Raw genomic sequence first — 14262 nt, 5'->3', positions numbered from 1 at the left:
CGAGGAGACAGGGCGTGGCCCTGGCGGGGCCTACCTGCCCTGGCTTCCGGGACCCGCCTCTTTTCTTGGTAAACTTTTGGCTGACCATCCCGGAAGCCTGAGGCGTCGTGCGGGAAAGGGCTGCCTCATCGTCATATTTGTGACCAAGGAAGGGTGGAAAACTAAGCTGCTTTGGTCATCGTTTCCGGGAACTCGAGAATCAAGAATAAAGCACTTCGACGTAAAAACAGAGATCCAGAGTCCAGGCAGGGGGTCACCGTGGGCCAGCACCCCTCAGGGTTAGTTTTATCCTGGGGCCCTGCAGGCCGTCTGGACTGCCTGGGCCCTTATTTGGTATTTTGCATTAGTCAGGCATTATTAGAAACAATATGTGAGTTTTTCCTGCTTGAATACCTGCTACTGAATCTTCTCGGGGCCGTCTTGTTTTCACAATCTCAAAGGTTTGACTTCTGCACTCCCAGCCCCTAAGATAATTTGCTCTTTGCTCCCCTCCCTGGAGAGGACCCCTCAGAATCTAAATTATTAGGCAACACCAGGCCGTTAGCATATTGAGACTCTATGGGGCCCTTGCCCTTGAGCAACTGAATGTTTTATTGAAGACTAAATACACATGCATAAACAATGTAAGACCAAGGGTGTCCTACGTGCCAGTTGGAAGCAATGAATGCAGGAGGATTGGGGTGGGTAGAAATTGTTAGGTGAAGAGTGGATAAGGGGGAGAAGTTTTCTGGTGAAACAATCTTAGGAAGAATATCGGAAAATTAAGAATGAGCAGGATTGATTTGTAGGGTTCTGAGTAGTAAACCGGTATGACTGGTAACAGGAAAAAAAGGGACATGACTGGCATTACAAGAGCAAACAAAGAGTTGGCATTTCTTCCTCTCAGACTGGCAAAGAATTAAAACCTCAGCCAGTGTGAGTGAACGTGTTGCAGGGAGACCAGCACTCTGTTTGTAATACAATTTTTCAGAATGTTAAAAGTCTTAAAGTGGACATGAGTTCTGTTAGGCTATCAGTTCCCAGAGAAATCATCAGAGCTGTGATCAAAGATTTATAAATTTTAAAAAATGTAAACCCTAAGTGTCTAGCAAAAGTAATAAGGAATTTCTGGTAGTTAGCTTTGTGTGATGGAATTCTATGCAGCAAATATTGCAGAAGAATAGCAAATATGAGAAACTGATATAATTGTAAGTGGAAAAAGCAGAGTTCAAATTGGCATATGCCTTTTGGCATTACTTTTATTAAAAGTACCATACTAATATATATAAAAAACTGGGAATACAACAAAAATAATGGTTGATAAGATTATAGATATTTCACTTTCCTTATGCTTTTCAGTTTTCTGTTTTCTATGTTGACCTTATATTACATTTAGAATAAAGTAAAGAAAATATATTTTAAAAATCAAACCTATGTATCAAGGGCTGTTTTGTTCATAGAATTATGGGAGTAGAACTTGTACTACACAGGGTTAACCTATGAAGAGGAAGATGAGGAACTGGATGCTCAGTGTGTAAACCTCAAATGGGTCTTATAGAATTATAGAACTTAAGTGTATTTAGCAGTTTTATAACTGAGATGTACTGAAGACTTTCTGGGTTCACCAAACCATGGAATTCCTCTTCCTGTCAGACCAACAAAAATTTTAAAATTCTTGGCAGAGATTATAAGACATTAAGTGTGGAGGTGGTATATCAAATAAACATCTTAGTATCTTGGATTATAAAATTCAGACGCTCCATGACAGCAATTAAAGCAGGTACAATTAAAGAGATAGTAAATAGGAAACTCAATGAGGGGAAATTATTATTTCTGTTAATGTATGGTGTGAAAGAGTTATATGACAGACATGTTCTGTGGCTCAATGCCAGCACTCATTTGCAAAAGTGGATAGTCTATTTATTGTCCTCTGCAACAATAAATGTTAAAAATTCTCCATCTATTTTCAGGCTTGGAAGAAAAATGTCTTTTTTCTCATGAGGAATTTTATTATAAACTATAGAAGAAAAAATATGGCTAGTGTTTGATTTCCTAGTTTCAAGTGTCAGATAAGATTCAAAGATTGATATTTTATTGAAACTTTCTTTCAATCAGTAAAATTTCTATCCCTGGGGTTAATCAAGCCATTCTTAACATACTCGAAGATTTTCACATTAAATATTTAAAACTTATTTTTATTTGATTCAACTGAGGCTTCATTTGAATGGCTCTGAGCCTTGTTCTCTACTTTTTGGATAAGTTTCATGAGTCAGGGATAGCATTTTCTCGTTATATCTACAGTGCCAAAATCTATAATAGGTATACAATGAATAACTGGTAAATGTTGGATGAAATGAATGGTTCTTGTGGTCAAGGGCATTTAACATGTCTCTGCCAGTTCTCCCCCAGCATGAGTTTACCAAATGCCCAGAAAGTTCTGAGAGATTTTTTTTTTTTTTTTTTTTTGAGACGGAGTCTCGCTCTGTCGCCCAGGCTGGAGTGCAGTGGCGCGATCTCGGCTCACTGCAAGCTCCGCCTCCTGGGTTTACGCCATTCTCCTGCCTCAGCCTCCTGAGTAGCTGGGACTACAGGCGCCCGCCACCGCGCCCGGCTAATTTTTTGTATTTTTAGTAGAGACGGGGTTTCACCGTGGTCTCGATCTCCTGACCTTGTGATCCGCCCGCCTCGGCCTCCCAAAGTGCTGGGATTACAGGCGTGAGCCACCGCGCCCGGCCGAGAGATTTTGATTTAAATAATTTTAGACCCTAGAAAACAAATCGAGATCTGTCTGTAAAAGGGATGAGCTACAAATGTCTGCACAGCAAACTTTCCTAAATCAGGTGTTGCAAGCTTATTTGTAAAGTGGAGCTGTGGTCTATCCCTTAGCCTTGAGATCATTTTAGTGACCAATTCAAAGGGAGGCTGTCGACAATGAACTTCCTGAGGCCTTAACAGGGGTAGAGCTTGAAGCCAAAGCTTTGAATGAAGTGGATTTACGAGATTAAACACTAATGTTTCCTCCAACTCCTCCTATAGATTTTGTCAAACTGCCAAAGAGAAGAAAAGGAGAGAATGGAGGATATGTGTGTTTGTGGACCACGTTTGGAACTATGGGATCTCCTTTAAGGGGCTTATGAAGGGTAGTGTGGGTGGTGGCTGGTGTGCAGGGATGTCATTAAACTGTGGCCAACTCTTTTAAAATTTGATGTTAGGGCCGGGCGCGGTGGCTCAAGCCTGTAATCCCAGCACTTTGGGAGGCCGAGACGGGCGGATCACGAGGTCAGGAGATCGAGACCATCCTGGTTAATACGGTGAAACCCCGTCTCTACTAAAAAGTACAAAAAACTAGCCGGGCGAGGTGGCGGGCGCCTGTAGTCCCAGCTACTTGGGAAGCTGAGGCAGGAGAATGGCGTGAACCTGGGAGACGGAGCTTGCAGTGAGCTGAGATCTGGCCACTGCACTCCAGCCTGGGCGACAGAGCGAGACTCCGTCTCAAAAAAACAAAAACAAAAACAAAAAATAAAATAAAATAAAATTTGATGTTAGATGTTTCTTTGCCTCATAAATTAGTATACTGTATTTACATTATGCTTTTCAGGAGCAGGTGTAGTATATGAATGGGCCTCTATTTGCATCTACTAAGCACCTGCCAGCCAACTGACCTTTATGGTTAGCTGTGTCTGATCCTCTTTCCTGTTAACTATCAAGAGCATTTTTGTGGCATTACATGTGAACACAGGGATTATGAAAACAATCAGGTATAGAAAGAGGTGCATTTCTCAGAAGGAATGGATAGTATTTTGTTTCCTCTTGGCTTTTGAAGGCTTTAAAAACATAAGTATATTAGAAATTATATTCCATAAGTCGATTTGCAAAATAAAAATAAAGTATTTTACTCCTTTCTCATTGTAATGGTAGAAAGAAAATTTCATTTAAGCCTCATAAACTTTATATACTTGGTGTGCCAAAAAAGCAAGCAAAACAAAGAATGTTAGTACTAGGAATAGCTTCAGAGAGCAATTGGTGTCCAGCGCCTGCTGATAGGGCTCCGATGTGCGGAGGAACACCAGGTTCTTTGTCTCGCATTGAATTGGAAAAAACAAGATGGACACATGTGGAGTGGTTTTAAGGAGTGGAGAGTTTAATAGGCAAGAAAGAAAGAAGAAAGAAGGAAAAAGCTCCTCTGTATGGAGACAGAGCGGGGCTCCAAAGCCGAGAGTGGAGACCTCAAGTGGGGCAGAAGCCAGCCAGATATATGTAGAGGCTGGAGGAGGTGGTGCCCGATTTGCACAGGGCTCAGCCTATTGATTTCACTAGGCATGTCATTCACATAGCCTGCGAAAAAGCTGGCCTTCCCACCCTAGTCTTTTAATTTGCAAATGCAGGGCACCATGATGTTCTACACGCGTGGGGATATGTGGGGCCATGTTGCCAGGCACATGTTGGGGCAAGGGCAAGAGGACAACCATGGGAATCATCATGTTGGGTGGGCCCAGTTTCTAATGGCCGGTACTTGCATATCTAAGGTTGCCTGCCTGGCTCTAAGGGCCTGGGCTTTTCTTTTGGACAAGAAATGTTTCTGGAGCTGCTTTAAAACAAATGAAAACTTTCCAAGGACCCCTTTTCCTCTCTATATGTCTAAAATAATTTCTTAATAACTCCTATCACATTCTCCCCCAACCCCCCGAGGAGACAACCTAATTGCTGTTAGGCGGTTATTGGGTGATGACTTTTTCTGGCTACTTCCTGCTGAAAATGGACGTCAAATGGGGAACACCAGCTAGGGCTCTTCCTGGGGTCTATCTAAGGGTTCTTGGAAATAGGGTGTGTCCATGCGTGATCCAGTTTGCAGCACCCATTTGGAGTTTGGTTGCTTCTAGAGAAGAAACAATTTTGAGTTACAGTATGAGTATACAGGGTTTAAGTATTAATACAAGACATATAAGCAAGAGAGGGCTTAATAAAAGGTTTAACCAATTCCATAAAGAAGACTGGAATTCATTAAAGAGGGATTGTAACTACCCGGGACTAAAGCCTGCATTTTTCCTGAGCTTGTTGATGATTTAGATTTGATTTTTTTTTTTTTTTTTTTTTTTTTTTTTTTGACGGAGTCTCGCTCTGTCGCCCAGGCTGGAGTGCAGTGGCGCGATCTTGGCTCACTGCAAGCTCCGCCTCCCGGGTTCACGCCATTCTCCTGCCTCAGCCTCCCGATTAGCTGGGACTACAGGCGCCCGTCACCACGCCCGGCTAATTTTTTGTATTTTTTAGTAGAGACAGGGTTTCACTGTGTTAGCCAGGATGGTCGCGATCTCCTGACCTCCTGATCCGCCCTCCTCGGCCTCCCAGAGTGCTGGGATTACAGGCATGAGCCACCGCGCCCGGCTAGATTTGATCTTCAAGTACCTGTAGATTTTCCTGTACTTTAGTAGAGGTGTTAATACAGAAGCAGCATGTTTCATTTGAAAGTGCATCACTAATTCCAATAAAAAGTCCTAGCAGACTCAGTAAAACTTTGATGCTTCCTTTTTGTTAGTAACTATTATCCCTTCTGTAAGGATAATAATTAAGCAAAATATACAGCAATGGAAACTTTCTGTCCAATATTTCAGTTAGAAGATGCTACCATGTATAACTCCATCACATACAGTAGAGTGAGTATAGCAATTGCCACAAGTGTGGTGTGGTAGATAATTTCCATCTAAAATTTTTCTAAGATATACAATTTCCCTTTGGGGTTTGTGAAGTTCCTTGGTTTTATTTTCCCAAACAAAGAAACCTCCAGTTTATGGGCACCCTGCTTACTTTCATTACCTGGCAGAATTTGCAGGATAATTGCCCAGAATTCGCATATTGATCCAGATTTTTACATTACCCATCCTTTTTTGTTTCTTCCAAGTTGCAGGAGATCACTTGATTTTCAGGAATAAGCAGGGTTAGTTTAAAATGTAGGCAAAAAGCTTAAAAACAATTAATGAAACTAGGATTTAATGACAAATATGTGATAAGCTTTGGAGCATAATTTCTCTCTCCAGTCCTCGTTTTTGGTAAAAAACAAATTATGATAGGACCATGTGTGTTGTTTGTAGAATAAACTTTAATCTTATACTTGGCCTGATTACTTGCATAAAATGCAGCAAGAATGGTTATTTTTACATAGGCCTTTTGGATTGGTTTTGATGAAACTCTGTTCCATAAGGAATTCCAGATAAGACCTTCAGAGCCCACCATGTGTTTGTATCCGCAAATACCTGTGAGTTGGGTGATCCTCGCCTCTTGAGATCCCAAGATAAACTCGGAACTCCCAGACCTGTTAGAAAGTGACATTCTTTACTGACCGCAGGTTAGGAACTCTGTGCAGGGACTGTGTAGACAAGGTATGAGGCCAGTTCTCCCCAAGGGCTTTTTATTGGCTCTGCATGTCAAGCTTGATTCCTTAAAGGGAAACACATCCTTTCAGTCAAAGCCTTGGTAAAATAACCAGTTTTTCCAATTGTGTCCTGTTGAAAAAAAAAAAAAGGATTCTTATTGCACTGATGCAAACAACTATATTGCTATAAGTTAAGAATACTCACAGATAGTCTCCAAATTCCAGAGGAAGCAGGCAGAGAAAAATAAACATGCTCCAAATTTTGTTCACAGTAGTAAACCTTACTCAATTATTAAAGGCCAGAAATAGCTTAAAATAAGTTTCCTTGACTCTGAAAAAAAAAAACAAGGACCAGCAATATTCCAAGCAAAAGTTAAAAAGTCTGCTTTAACTTTCTGAGTGCAGTCCCTTTAGTTAACTCTTGTTTAATATCTGCGAACATGTCAGTTCTTTTTTTTTTTTTTTTTTTTTGAGACGGAGTCTCGCTCTGTCGCCCAGGCTGGAGTGCAGTGGCCGGATCTCAGCTCACTGCAAGCTCCGCCTCCCGGGTTTACGCCATTCTCCTGCCTCAGCCTCCTCAGTAGCTGGGACTACAGGCGCCCGCCACCTCGTCCAGCTAGTTTTTTTGTATTTTTTTAGTAGAGAAGGGGTTTCACCGTGTTAGCCAGGATGGTCTCGATCTCCTGACCTCGTGATCCGCCCGTCTCGGCCTCCCAAAGTGCTGGGATTACAGGCTTGAGCCACCGTGAGTCCTGTACGTCCTTTCTCTATTCCAGTGTTACAGTGTTCAATGCTGTTAAAAACCTGCATTTGAGAACACTTGTTAAAGTCCTTAATATAGCTGGGTTATAAACCGTGTTTTGAGAAGAAACAAAGCAAGACGAACAATTATCTGTGAATGGCAACATTTCCCAGATAGTTACAGTTAAAAACATGACTGAAAAAGAAGTTTATTTATCTCTGTGGCTTCCAGTAATTTTACCCTTAATTATGACTGATAGCATATACTTAGACATTAGAATTTTGGAAATCCCATCTAATTTTGGAACACATATTATTCATCAAAATATGGCTTAAAAGAAGATTGGACATCATTTTGGCAATCTCATATGACTAAACATGTCAAATAATCCTGTTTACCTCTTCTGAATGTTTCAGGGGCCCTCTGAACCATCCAAAAAGCCATCCCTCGGGAAGGAAAATTTTGAAACTTGAAGTTTGATTTTGAGATGACTGTTAAAATGTTAGAGGTTTAGAACACTTGATGTTATGAAATAGAATTCCAGATTGCCTTAAATTATTTTGCCAAAATGATGACTCAAAAGGCAAAAACGTTTCGTTAGCCTTTACTATGACATGAAAATCCTGTTCAAAGACAAATTTTAGCCTTGCATTAGTTTGTTAATGTAAACCCCAATTTGTTTAAATGAAACCTTATAGATTATTCCATCTAATCCAATTTGACCATGAGGTGAAAGCTTAACAAACTTTTTATAACCCTTTTACTAAAGGGCAGTTTAGTGTTTTAAGACTTCCTTGCTATACTTTTATTTCAATGCTCAATTTATGAAAAGACCATATAGATACTATGGGAGAAAACAGTGTAGTGCTTCTATCATGTATTTCATTGCAAGGCAACCCAAAACCAATCGGCTGATTTTGTAATTAGCCCATCCCTCATGGGAGTCTCATCTCTTAGTTGGGGGTGGGATGGGGTGGGGATGTTTCCATATCTTTCAGGAGGCCAAGAGCATGATTCTCTGATTTATAACTGCTATTAGCTATCCCTTAAAGTATATTTCCTACCTGGTTACTACACACCAAAGCTCTCTCAAAATGCGAAGTAATTTTTGATACCCCAAAACTCAAAACCGTCAGATAACACAATGCAAAACAGAACACAGCCTTTGATTTTGAGAGGGATCTATCTCCTTTTAATTCCTGGGGTTTCATGAGGAAAACAGTTTTGTTTTTTGTTTTTTGTTTTTTCCCCAAAGTGGCGTCTTCGGTTTTTCCCAAGGAATCCCATGCTACCAGAAGTTTTCCCAAGGAGTCCCATGCTACCAGAAGTTATCTTAGGGCCTCTCATGCATGCATTAAGAGTGGTAAGACAAAAAATTGAGAAAAATGATTCAGCTGACAGAAGAGTCTTTTTCCAGAAAAAGTTTTAAATATACCTATAACTTGAATATCGACTTTTAATTAAGCTGAGCACTCTTTAAGCAAATTCTTTTAAACTCCTTGTTACTTGACTTTAGCCACACCAAGCAGTTAAGATTTTTACTCTTAAACCTTACAAAAAGTAACCTCACAGGTGAAACCAACAAGCCTTAAGTAGGTTATGATTTAACTACAAGTGTACAAGGTATTTTGTAAGGGGAGATAGGCAGCTCTTGAAACTCATTGCCAAATTGTGACTGAGACAGCGAAGGAGATCCAACCCAACCCAAACAACTCCATTTTTTTTCCAGCCCCCAAGCTGCCTTTGCCCATCCCTGGGCATAGACTGAACCAACTTTGTGAGGAGTCTAGTTTACAGTGTATAGTTTAAAACAAAGATGATAACAGCACTTTCTTAAGATATACTCCCCTCTTGCCAGGGGACGAGACCAAGAAACTAGCCATAAGATTAGAAACCATGACTTAGGGGTAATGCAGCTGGAGGCTACAAGATTTTGACCCTCTCAAGATGAGTGCTTAAGATATTTTGTAAACCCTGCTCATGATGGATTAGCTGGCACCACCCACATTGACAAACTGGCTTATCTGACTTTGTGGCTGTCACCCAGGAACTGACTCAGCACAAGAAGACAGCCACCATTGTAAAATGGCAGAAACTAAAACAAAGTATTGCCATGTGGTTACAGGTTATGTTCCCAAGGACATGAAACAAGATGGAGTCCTGTAGCCAAGTTCGTTACTGACCGTTTTGTTGGGCTGCCTTGAACAGCAGGCTTATGGGGTACTGGGCCTGCATCCTAACCTAAGATACCCTTTCTTTGACAGAACCATACAGAAAGACATGCAGAGCACATCAGATTGTCTGCAGCTTAAGACCAACCTCACAAATCCTTTTTCATTAATTATAATTTTACAGATAATATAAATTATGATCCTTATTATCCCGTTTACTGGTTTGCACAGGGAGAGAGAAGTCAAAAGCCTGACTAGTAAGAAATTTTTACCCTTTTGCCAGCATATCAGGCTTCTGGGTTCCCTTCCCCCTTGGCTCAACTCTAAGCCAAGCATTTTAAGGTTTGGAAAATTAACATTTCCCAGGTTGGAAGAACATTATGAAAGAGATAGAATCCATTTTAAACTGCAAAAACAGGAAAAACACCTTAGAAAGGAGTTCCAGTTAGGGTTGTCAAGAGGTATTGGCTCTTCCTATTGGGAATGGTGTTTCCCCTATTTCTTTGCCTTCCCTATTTTCTCTTTTCCCTTTTGGCCTACTATAGGAGACATATTGCTCATCTCCAAAATTCTCTTCTGCTTGCAGAGCTGCCTGTTTTAGCTGTAGTTAGGGTTTGGCTTAGAAACAGCATAACATTCCTCCATGAGAAGTCAAATACCTGAGTTAAATTTTGGAAAGCTTCTATATACCCATCAGGGTTGTCCGAAAATAGTCCTAAGACTCCTTTTACTTGTCTGAGGCCCTGCAATGAGAAGGGAACTTGAAGGGCCCCCAAATAAGGGGGATCCTCAGATGGTTCCCCTGTAACTTACTTCTTTAGTTTTGGGGAAGTAAAAAGGCCATGCCCTTGTGCAAAAGAAAATAGGCCATTTTTCTTCAAAGTTTCAGGGTCGAAGGAGTCCCAGTGCTTTAAAATACACTCCAGGGGAGTGCATGTTAAAAGATGATTTGTTATCCATCTAGAAAGAGAAGTGAGAATAAAAGCGTCCTTTTAGTCTCCTTCCTTTCGGTATGTGATCCAGGATAGAGACAAAAACAGTAGAGGGCGTCCCCCCAACTATATTCCCTCCAGGGTTCCTGGATTCCCAGCACTTGTTTAAATGTGCCACCCATGACTGCAGGCGTTACCCTCCAAGCTATGGCACCAGAGGAACTAAACTTTTGGGCCTTAGTCACGCCGTCCCCAAGCAGTCTTAGTCCTCTGCCTTTTATTTCCCTTTGACCTCCTAGACTTGTGTGGCCTGTGTTCCTTCCTAAATGGATTTCAAGAAAAATCACGTAATTGGGCAAGGTCCCTGTAAGGGAGGGGGCATGCTAGATTGAACTCTATATCCTGCTATTATAGTCCGTGCTAAAGCATTTACCCACAGAAAAATGGTTCCGGTTAACTTCTGGACTTAAAATTCCCTCACTAATTAAGTACTGTCTTAATAGGAGACAGAATACACGCCTTAAAGGAACATAGAAACTGAATGTTCGTTTTTCTGCCAGTGGGACAATATGGAGACTAAAATGTGATTGCAGAAGACATCTTGCTCCTAACTGTTAAAAGCAGAGCTTTCCCGTCCACAGAAGTAGCAGTAGAAAAGTGCAAAATGGAAAAGTAGCAAAGCTGCAATGTACTGCAGAGAACCAGCAATGTGTCTCATGAAGAGGATTTTTATTTCCACTAGGTGGCTTAGAAATACCATGTGCTCGCCAGAGAAACGGTAGAGAGTAAGAGACGTTTATTAAGTTACTGCCTGCCATGATTCGTGATCTTTTCTAACAGACCATGAACTGTTTTTGCCATGAACTGTAAAGATTCCTGCACATTAGACACACAGAGAGAGGGTAAGAGACCGCTGAAAAGAGAAAGTTTGGTGACAGGGTAGCTGGAAGACAGCCTTGAGATTAAAGGACAGATTTAAAGTTGAGATCCACTCCATACTCACCAGTCTGATGAATGAATTTCCTTTCCTGGCCCATGCACCAAAATGATACGGCTCTGAGGAGTGGAGGAACACCAACCAGGTTCTTCATCTCATATTGAATTGGGAAAAACGACACGGACACACATGGAGTGGTTTTAAGGAGCAGAGAGTTTAATAGGCAAGAAAGAAGGCAGAAGCTCCCCTTTACAGAGACAGAGGGTGGAGGGGCTCCAAACCCAAGACAGGAGACCCCCGTGTGGGGTGGAAAACAGCCAAATATATGTAGAGGCTGGAGGAGGAGGTGTCTGATTTGCACAGGGCTCAGGGGATTGATTTGGCCAGGGATGTCATTCACATAGACTGTGAAAAACTGGCCTTCCCACCCTAGCCTTTTAATATGCAAATACAGGGCACCAAGATGTTCTACACATGGGGAGATATGTGGGGGCGGCCACATGGCCAGGCACACGTCCCGGCTAGGGCAAGAGGAAAACAGTGGGAATTACCATGTTGGGTGGACCCAGTTTCTAATGGCTTGCATTTGCATATTAAAGGTTGCTGGCCCAGCTCTGAGAGCCAGGGCCTTCCTGCTAGACAAGAAACATTTCTGGAGCTACTTTAAAAGAAACTAAAACGTTCCAAGTACCCCTCCATCTGCCTAAAATAGTTTCTTAATAACTCCTATCACACTGCTTTTCAGATGTAAATGTAAGGTCAAAGGTCAGCAGAATTGTTTAATAATACAAGTTGGCAATAAAGTATTTTATCATAATATATACAGTATTTCCCATTATAACTGATGTAATTAAAAAAATCTTTTGGCTTTCTTGCAATTAAAAACTCACAGGGGATGTTGCAGTGAGCCTAGATTGCACCACTGCACTCCAGCCCCAGGGCAAGACCCTGTCTCCAAAACAAAACAAAACAGAAGACACAGGCATTACATATTTATTAATCATATTGCTCAGTGACCTACCCCATTCTGGAACATAAAGAACACAGGATTTTTTTTCTTGTGTTGGGAAATTTTAATTCTAAAAAAGGCCAATTCCCAAACATTTAGTCTTAAGTCCTCTTTTAAAAGTTACTTCTTCAAAATCCCAAGAAATAAGAGATTTGCTAACGATCCAGATAAGCAAAAGTCCTATCGAGTATCTTTACATGTATTTCACTGCCTACTTGCTCGTCTTTCTTGGTGACCTAGCTGTATGTCCTTTGCCCATTTTTGTGGGGTGGAGAGAAGTTTGGTCTTTGAATTTTTAAGCACTCTCTAAATAATAAAACAATTACCCTTTGTGGTATAAGTTGCATTTTTTTTCTTGCAGTTTATCAGTTGATTTTGTCATGCACGTCTGTGTGAAGAGACCACAAAACAGGCTTTGCGTGAGCAATAAAGCTTTTTAATCACCTGGGTGCAGGCCGGCTGAGTCCAAAAGGAGAGTTGGCGAAGGGAGATAAGGGTGGGGCCGTTTTATAGGATTTGGGTAGGTAAAGGAAAATTACAGTCAAAGGGGGTTGTTCTCTGGAGGACAGGAGTGGGGGTCACAAGGTGCTCAGTGCGGGAGCTTTTTGAGACAGGATGAGCCCAGAAAAGGACTTTCACTAGGTAATGTCATCACTTAAGTCAAGGACCGGTCATTTTCACTTCTTTTGTGGTGGAATGTCATCAGTTAAGGCGGGGCAGGGCATTTTCACTTCTTTTGTGATTCTTCAGTTACTTCAGGCCATCTGGGCATATATGTGCAAGTCACAGGGGATGCGATGACTTGGATTGGGCTCAAAGGCCTGACAGATTTTTCTTAGGCTGTTTTTTGTCCTATCTTGCATGATTTAAAATTGAAAATCAGGTTCATGTCTATCTCTCTCTTTATATTGTTGTCAAAATAAATGTGGCCGAATTCACCTTTGAAGCAACTATTAAACAGAATTATACAGAAATAAGCAGTAATCATATATAAAGCTATTATTAAATATCCAGAAATATTCTGATGTTTTCTAGAGGTCGTTAGCATAGCCCATAATAACATAACAAATTTTTGATCTCTAAAGATGTAGACTGGTTAAAGAACACAAAGTCACTTATTTTAAAAATGCCAGAACATGTTTATTATTTTCATAAATATTTTTAAAATTGTGCTTTTAAAAGTTAATTTAGTATATTCTGAATTCATACAAAAGCTACTTACTTTTATAATAACAATTATTCTTTCATTTCAATTTTTATTGTTCTTTTTTATACAGAGCATAGTACTTTTGAAATAAAGCTTAGAAAATATCCAAAGCTCACTGGGCACGGTGGCTCACGCCTGTAATCCCAGCACTTTGGGAGGCTGAGGCGGGTGGATCATGAGGTCAGGATATTGAGACCGTCCTGGCTAACATGGTGAAACCCTGTCTCTACTAAAAATACAAAAAAGTAGCCGGGTGTGGTGGCGGGCACCTATAGTCCCAGCTACTCAGGAGGCTGAGACAGGTGAATCACCTGAACCCGGGAGGCGGAAGTTGCCGAGATCATGCCACTGTACTCCAGCCTGGGCAACAGAGCAAGAATCTGTCTCAAAAAAAAAAAAAAAAAAAAAGAAAGAAAGAAAAGAAAATATCCAAAGCTTATATTCCAAATATTTCTCTCAAGTGGTCTTAACCACAGTAGTCATTTAATGCCTTTTTAGTACATTAATTTTTTTCCTAGAGAAAAAACTGATATAGCATATATTTCACTCCAAACTGTTTAAAAGACTAGGGTTCTGCTCTATAAAATAAAAGGAAACTAAGGGGGAAAAAGTACATTTGTAAAAAAAAACACATATGTCAAAGAAGATAGGCAGAAAATGAATCAAAATATTAGGAGTGGTTATCACTAGGTAGCATAATTATATGTGACTTATTTTTCATAACTTTCTACATTTTCCAAGCTCTCCTTAATGAGCCCATTCCATATTACAAATATTTTAAAAAAGAAAAATGACCAACTTATAAACCAGCAATTCCAGGCAACACCTTATTTCTTTAAGTAATCCAAACCATTATCTATCTCCTAAATGCAGTCTTTTCCCCTGACTAGGTACTGTGTGCGTTTAGCACGAGGCAGA

At 40.7% G+C, this 14262-nt stretch overlaps 1 long non-coding RNA gene across 2 annotated transcripts in view; it reads left to right on the top strand.

Moving 5' to 3' along the window:
• Positions 1–91: 91 nt before the first annotated feature.
• LOC141409876 (uncharacterized) overlaps positions 92–14262 on the top strand; it is a 31192-nt gene continuing 17021 nt past the window's right edge. For both annotated transcript variants that reach the window (XR_012432570.1, XR_012432569.1), the window contains exon 1: positions 92–278. This is a non-coding gene — a long non-coding RNA (uncharacterized lncRNA). The remainder of the gene's footprint in view (positions 279–14262) is intronic.

This window comes from Macaca fascicularis, chromosome 1 (assembly GCF_037993035.2).
Source record: "Macaca fascicularis isolate 582-1 chromosome 1, T2T-MFA8v1.1".
Taxonomy (NCBI): Eukaryota; Metazoa; Chordata; class Mammalia; order Primates; family Cercopithecidae; genus Macaca; species Macaca fascicularis.
This window is presented reverse-complemented; position numbering and strand designations above follow the sequence as displayed.